Source organism: Otolemur garnettii, unplaced genomic scaffold (assembly GCF_000181295.1).
Source record: "Otolemur garnettii isolate 467f Iridium unplaced genomic scaffold, OtoGar3 scaffold00073, whole genome shotgun sequence".
In the NCBI taxonomy this organism is placed as follows: domain Eukaryota; kingdom Metazoa; phylum Chordata; class Mammalia; order Primates; family Galagidae; genus Otolemur; species Otolemur garnettii.
In genome coordinates this window covers 8,441,511-8,448,985 of record NW_003852468.1, presented here as the reverse complement: position 1 = coordinate 8,448,985, position 7,475 = coordinate 8,441,511, and the positions used below count along the sequence as shown (strand labels likewise).

The 7,475-nt window shown below is 43.5% G+C and overlaps 1 protein-coding gene across 1 annotated transcript in view; it reads right to left on the bottom strand.

Annotated features, from left to right (window-relative positions):
- The window catches only part of SLC16A1 (solute carrier family 16 member 1), a 43,925-nt gene extending 36,454 nt beyond the window's left edge, over positions 1 to 7,471 (bottom strand). Inside the window, exon 1 of the mRNA XM_003793866.3 lies at positions 7,148 to 7,471. The gene's annotated coding sequence lies outside the window, so the exon portion shown is untranslated. The remainder of the gene's footprint in view (positions 1 to 7,147) is intronic.
- Positions 7,472 to 7,475: the final 4 nt, after the last annotated feature.

The window sequence follows — 7,475 nt, the reverse complement described above, 5'->3', positions numbered from 1 at the left end:
CAGGCTGGATTCGAACCTGCCACCTCAGGTGTATGTGGCTGGCGCCTTAGCTGCTTGCGCCACAGGCACCAAGCCAATAATGTGGGTTTTTTAATTAATAAATTAAGAGTTAGCGGTGACCACAGTAATTTGGAGGTAGTGATAAGCTTAAACAATTTCAATATAGCTACAACAATTGTAGTATGATATAAAATATATGATTTCTATTGGTCACAAAGTCACAAATACTGCTGATATAACCATGGTTTATTACCTACATTTGTTGAAAGAAATTCTAAATTTTAGTTTTAAGTTAATGAAAAGATGTACCTTTTCCCCCCAAACAAGTTCTCAGACTCCCCTGAATTGCATCCACCTTGAAGGATCAATATGCATACCCCAGATTAAAAATCCCTACTTGGGGAATAGAAGGAGTTAATAAAGTAAAAAATAGCTTTGGTTCTCAAAAAAAGCAGAATCACATAGAAGACATATTTTCAACCAGTAATCAACTATGTAACTTAGAATACCAGTTTCTCAAAAATTGGAAATTTCCCTTTGTACAAAGGTTAAGTTATCATAATCAAATCAAATTCAACCATTTCAGAAGCTGTTATGATGAGCAACAGGGTAGCATGAATAACCAACAAAGCTGCCTCTTGCTGCGCAGTGTAAAGGGCCAGTGGCACCCTTCCAAGGTGCCCCCGCAGCTTGTCTCACTGTTGTGGTGGATACGAACTCATCCCATCATTGTGCTTATTGTGACCCCAAAGATTAACCACTATTATTTCCATTAAGAAGATGTTAGTGCATTTTAATCCCTTTTCCCCAGGATACTAGGAACCAAACATGCCACCTATAACAGTCTTTCTGCCATACAGATCCACTGTAAAAATTCCTATAACACCCCCTGCCCCCAAAAGAAAATAAAAAGTACAGGGAAGGCATGGTGGGAAATGCCAGTTTGTGAGGGCAAATTAAAAGCAAAAGAACATGCAGAACTTAAAAAGGTAACTTAGAGCCATATATCATAGAAGACTTAATTTTATCCAGACAGCTACTACTTAATTTGGTAGACACCAGAAAGCCACTAGAAGTTTTTTTATTAGAGGAACTAGGAGCACATTGCAGGAAAAACTGGAAAAGGGTGTGACAATGACAGAAGGCAAAAGGCTAGTCATTGCATTAGTTGTGACAGCTGCATAAACTAGGTAGCAGTAATATGAATGAAAAAAGGGTATAGGTATTGGAAGCAAGCAGTAACAAAGGGGAGAAGGGATTGGCATCTATCTGCATATGGTGGGGGCGGCATGCTATAAGTATTAAGGTGATTCAGGGGTTTTAAGACTGGCTACCTGGAAGAATTATAGAGTTAGAAGAAAAGAATAGGTTTGGAGGATGAAGGAGTTGGGGACAGAGATGAGGACAGAGTGACACAGTTAAGTTTGAAGTGCCCAGGAAGTAATTGGAAAAGCAGATCTTCGATAAGAGTAGTCAACCCCTGTCCTCAAGGAACTAAAAATCTGGAATCTGGTTATACCTAGAAATTTAGACTTATTAGTTAGTGATTCTACCAGGTATTCCCTAATAGCTGTGAGAAAAACCCTCCAAGAAAGACCAGAGAAGACCAAAAGAAACCCCATCAATTTCAGAACAGAATTTAAAAATATTTTAAATACTAGGCCAGGAGCAGTGACTCATGCCTAGCACTCTGGGAGGCCAAAGCAGGTGGATCAACTGAGCTCAGGAGTTCAAGACCAGCCTAAGCGGCTCGGCGCCTATAGCTCAACCGGCTAAGGCACCAGCCACGTACACCTAAGGTGGTGGGTTTGAATCCCCAGCCAGGCGTTGTGGCGGGCGCCTGTAGTCCCAGCTACTTGGGAGGCAGAGGCAGGAGACTCGCTTGAGCCCAGGAGTTGGAGGTTGCTGTGAGCTGTAATGCCATGGCACTCTACCCAGGGGGACAGCTTGAGGCTCTGTCTCAAAAAAAAAAAAAAAGACCAGCCTAAGCAAAAAAGAGATCCTATCTCTACTACTAAAAATAGAAAAAATTAGGCCAGGCACAATGGCTCACACCTGGAATCGTAGCACCCTGGGAGGCTGAAGCAGGTGGATTGCCTGAGCTCACAGGTCCGAGACCAGCCTGAAAGAGAGAGACCCCTGTCTCTAAAAACAGCCAGGCATTGTGGCTGGCACCTGTAGTCCCTGCTACTTGGGAGGCTGAAGCAAGAAGATTGCTTGAGCCCAAGAGTGAGGTTGCTGTGAGCTATGATGCCACAGCACTCTACCAAGGGTGACAAAGTAAGACTCTGTATCAAAAATAAATAAATAAATAAATAAAAATAGAAAAATTAGCTGGGTGTTGTGGCAGGCACCTGTAGTCCCTCCCAGCTACTTGAAAGGCTGAGGCAAGATGACAGCTTAAACCCAAGAGTTTAAGGTTACTCTATTCAGGGCAACAGAGTGAGACTCCATCTACATAAATAAATAAATAAATAATCCAAATACTAAAAGCCATTCGAAATGTTAACATCAAGTGCTAAAAAAAATTTTAAAAATTTAAAATAGTGGCTGATAAAGAAGACATACCTTGATATATTTATATACATTTTTAGAAAAAGAGAGTGTCTCAATCATATACCAAAGGCTGTTATTATTTTTTTTCACAGAGTCTCACTCTGTTACCCAGGCTAGAGTGCCATGGTGTCAGCCTAGCTCACAGCAACCTCAATCTACTGGGCTCAAGCAACCTCTTACCTTAGTCTCCCAAGTAGCTGGGACTACAGGCACCTGACTTATCTTTTTATTTTTTGTAAAGACGGGGCGTCACTCTCTCTCACTCTTGCTTAGGCTGGTCTTAAACTCACGAGCTCAAGTGAGCCTCCCGCCTTGGCCTCCCAGAACGCTAGGATTACAGGCATTGAGTCATAGCACCAACCTATCATATCCTATTAAAACACATAAACTTTAACTTGCCCTTCCTATTCAAACTGTACAAGTACTTCTCTTTAGAGAGGTATTCTAATTAATAGATGAAGTAATAGAATTAAAGGCATAGTTGTTTTCTTTTGCAAACCACTAGTGAAATAATAGGTTAATACAGCAGAAAGAGGAACAAAGTATATGCCTCCTTAAGGAAATACATGTTTTACTTTCTCCCAACTCTTGTACTCTCATTCAGAAATCAGATCTGAACTGATCTAAGTTTGCTCAGACTTCAATTTAGCTACCAATTTAAAAGAAATTCAAGAAATAGAGGGACATATGAAACTAGGACATGTTAAAACTATACCCCAGAGGGACATATTCATCAAAATCCAAAATGAGAGAAACTGTAGGAAAAATGACCCAATTCCTTCAACAAATAAATTATGAGGAAAATTAGAGAAAGGGGAAACATTTCATCTAATAGAGAAAAGAGACAGCTAATCAAATGTATGTACTATGTGGCCTTATTTGGGTCCCAAATCAAATCAAGGTATTTAAAAATAATGTAGGAAAATTTGAATACTGACTGGATATTTTGTAGTATTAATTTTTACATGTGGGATAATGGTACTGTAGTTATGATTTTCTTGAGAGTCATCTTTCAGAGATATATACTGAAATATTTACAATGAAATAATTATATCTAGGATTTGCTTCATAATAACCCAGAAGGGTCTGGGGAAAGTAGGTAGGGATAGAGGTGAAGTATGTGGCTTGAGTTTTGAAATTTTCCATACTAAATTGTTTACAAGGAAAACAAAAAAAGAAAAAAACACCACTCTCAGTGTCACCAACAAGAACAGAGGTCAGGGTGGCACCTGTGGCTCAGCTGGTAGGGCCTGGCCCCATATACCGAGGGTGGCAGGTTCAAACTCGGCCCCTGTCAGCTAAGACAGCAATGACAACTACAACAATAACAACAACAAAATAAAAACAGAGGTCAGGAATGGGTCTGAATTTTGCCTCCAAAGCTTACAAACTGAGCAGTCCTGGTCCAGTCACACAACCTCTTAGTGCCCTATTGGTTAAATGAAGACGTGTACCTAATAAATTCACATTTTCTCAAGCTAGAAACCTCAGTGATGTCCTTAACTCCTCTGGCTTCCCCATATTCCCACATCAGTTCCCCACCAAATCCTGTTTCCCTTTCTCTTCCATCTTCCCTCTGCTGTCCATCTTGTCCACCACTGTGGTCTCACACCACTCCGACAGCCTCCCTTTAATCTGTTTCCACATTGTATCTACAGTGATGTCCCTAAAAGCAAATGGTATTGCCAGGCCAATTGAAAATCCTTAGACTGATTTCAGTAAGTTTGAAGATTTTGCTCCTTTAAATTTTTTTTGCCTCTTCCCTGCTTCCTTAAAGTGACTTGTCGCTCCATTTTCTGACACTACCTTTTGAACTCCATTCCTTCACATTCAATCTGACCCCTGTATGCTTTAGCTGTGGTGAAATTCTTTCAGCTCTTGCACTGTACTCTGATTGTGGCTTCAGTACTCCTGCCTGGAATCAGTTCTTGCCTAGCTAGCTCCTTTCCATCCTTCAAATCTCAGGTTAAATAGTGTTTCCTCAGAGATGTCTATCCAGATTGCTTCTACATTAAGTTGGATATCTTCTCATACTCCCACAAAACAGTAGTAGTTCCCACAGGAACCTATACTTACCAGATTATAACACTCCATACTTGTTTATAAAGAGTACTTGTGGTGGTAATTATACATATAAACTCTGGGAAAGCAAGTGCTAGAATTTCTTCATTGCTGAATCCTAAGTCTCTCATAGTGCCTGACAGTCAATAACTAATTGCCAAATATATAAAATTCACAATTTTCTTTTTTTTTTTTTTTGAGACAGAGCCTCAAGCTGTCACCCTGGGTAGAGTGCCGTAGCATAACAGCTCACAACAACCTCCAACTCCTGGGCTCAAGTGAGTCTCCTGCCTCCGCCTCCCAAATAGCTGGGACCACAGACACCCGCCATAATGCCAGGCTATTTTTTGGTTGCAGCCGTCATTGTTGTTTGGCGGCCCAGGCTGGATTCGAACCTGCCACCTTAGGTGTATGTGGCTGGTGCCTTAGCCACTTGAGCCACAGGCACCGAGCCAAAATTCACAACTTTCTGGACTAGTTTCCTCACAGACAAGTTCCATCTTCTGAGTCCTCACCTGTAACAAAAACAGCCATGAAGGCATTTATACCGGGATCTGAATCCTGCATAGGAATCCATATTATGTAGTAAACTGAAAACATCATGAAAATGAGGAACAGACATAAGAAGTGGACAAGTTATTACTCTAAAATTTATTTTCATTATAAATGAATTGAATTTTGGGTAAAAAGAAAAAAATTAAAAATAAAATTAAAAACCTATTTTGAGACTAAGGTAATGTGTAACCATATTCACAATCTTAGAGAAAACTCAGGACTGTCAATCTGACAAAAATAGGAGTCAAATAACCCACACAGTTTCCACCCAACCATTAACAAGTTTTCAGACACTTAACCTCTCCAGCCTCAGTTTCCTTATGTGTAAAATAATGACCAGCTGGTTATTAACATTCTTTCCGGAGCTATATTATACACTTTAATATTTAAAAGGCCAAAAGATATGTAAATTATTGAAATACTAAACAGTTTCATCCTGTGGTGGTATGGTCCTTTTTTTCCTTTTAATCTCTTTAGGGATGTAACAGCCTATTGTGTTAAGCTTCCAACTAAACCTTTAAATCTATTCAGCTATAAAAATCTCACAAAATGCTCCTCAGACCGTAACTTGCACGTTTAACAAGGGTCACCGCAATCTAAAAACAATAGCATCTATCTAAACCCAAATGAATTACCAAAATATATTCAATTTTCGTTTAAATAAAAAGCTTACCACAACATATTTTAAGTGCTAGATGTCTTGAATTCTTGATCATTTCTATGGCAATCTGAAGGCAGACTTGGATTTACCAGTATTATTTAACACCTAATTAAAAAAACGGAGATACATAGTCTCTGCTTCGCCTCTTTGGGCTGATAGCTCAGATAAAAAATTATTAATGGCTTAATTCCTCTCATACTTTTCCAAATTCTCGCACAATTAAGAGTTCACCCTACCACAAAATTCCAGTAGTTGCTAACCCCACACTTGTTTTATTAGGGAACTGATGTGTACACATCTTATCTCAAAACCAGAGTAATTTTTGAAAAAAAATTCAAAACTAGTTATAGTAAATAAAGTAGCTTGTAAACATTTCACTGTTAACGGAAGCCCCGTTTACAATCAGCCAGTGGAAACCGGGGGAAAGACTGAAGTAGTAACAAGTCTGTTTCCTGCTTTAGATTAATTACAAACTAATTTTGGCAACTGCCTGTTGTACCAAATAGGTCCCGGTAAAAAATAAAATGTTAAGATGCACGTGGAAAAAAAAAAAAAAAGACGTACTTGGAACCCAAAGCGTGCATCTGACCGAGTGTAACGCTATCCTTCAGATTGGTCTCAACAGGGCCGCCCTAAGTGCAGGAGGGCGCAGCGGCGGACATTCCGCAGCCACAGGTTGAATGACAAAGAGCCCCCGTCAGCACCAGTCCCGGGAGGCTGCGGCGGCTCCGTCCCCTCAGCAAAGTTGGCTCCAACCCTGCAGTCACGCCTTGGCTGCGGGGAATGCAGCGCCCCACATCACTCTCCAAAGTCACCAGGTGGGACAAGGATCGGCAGGCCGAGAAGGCTGGGCGGATATGCCACGAATCCAAAATAACTCCCGCCCGAGTCCCTTCCCTTGGAGCAGACGGCGGCCAGGAGAATCTGGAGGCACCACGTGAAGCAGCCCCACGTCGTCCCTTTTCAAGATCAAACCATCTCCGGAGGAGCCTACTGAAACCCAGAGGGGATGCGACATCCCCAAGGTCACTGGGCACCACGAACCAACTCCTCGGCCAGACCAGTGGCCGGCACCTGACCACGGGGCCCGCGGCTCGCCCGGGAGAGGCGCTGTCCCCGGCGCCTCAAGGTCCCCTTCAACAACGCTGCGCTCTGGGGCCATGCGGCTGTGCCGAGGCATGATGTCCTCGGTCGGGCCGCCTCCCTTCCCCAGAGAAGAGGTCGCCCCACCCCGGAGGTCCCTCTGACCCCCGCCAGGGCAGCGAGGGCACTGCGGAGTCCGCGCCGAGCCCCGCCGGCCGTTACCCAACTAACCGTTATGTGCGCGGCTCGAGGCGCCGAGCCCGTGCGTGACGCGGCGGAACCGGCTGGAGTTCCGCGGGGCCCAGGTTCTGGCTCGCGTTCTTCGCCGGCTGCCGGGTTCGCGCGTGCGAGCACCCACGCGGCCAGTCAGTCACGTCGCTGCTCGCCACTTTGTCTGGCTCGGCCGGCAAGGCTGCCTTATAACCCGCCGGGGGCTGGAGCATGCGCACAGAGGGCGGAGCCGACGCTCCCGGCCGCCGCCCCCTCCCAGGCACACTTACGCCCCAACTGCAACTCGCGCCTCCACGAGCTCCCAGCCCGGCGCGCCCGCCCGCTCGCT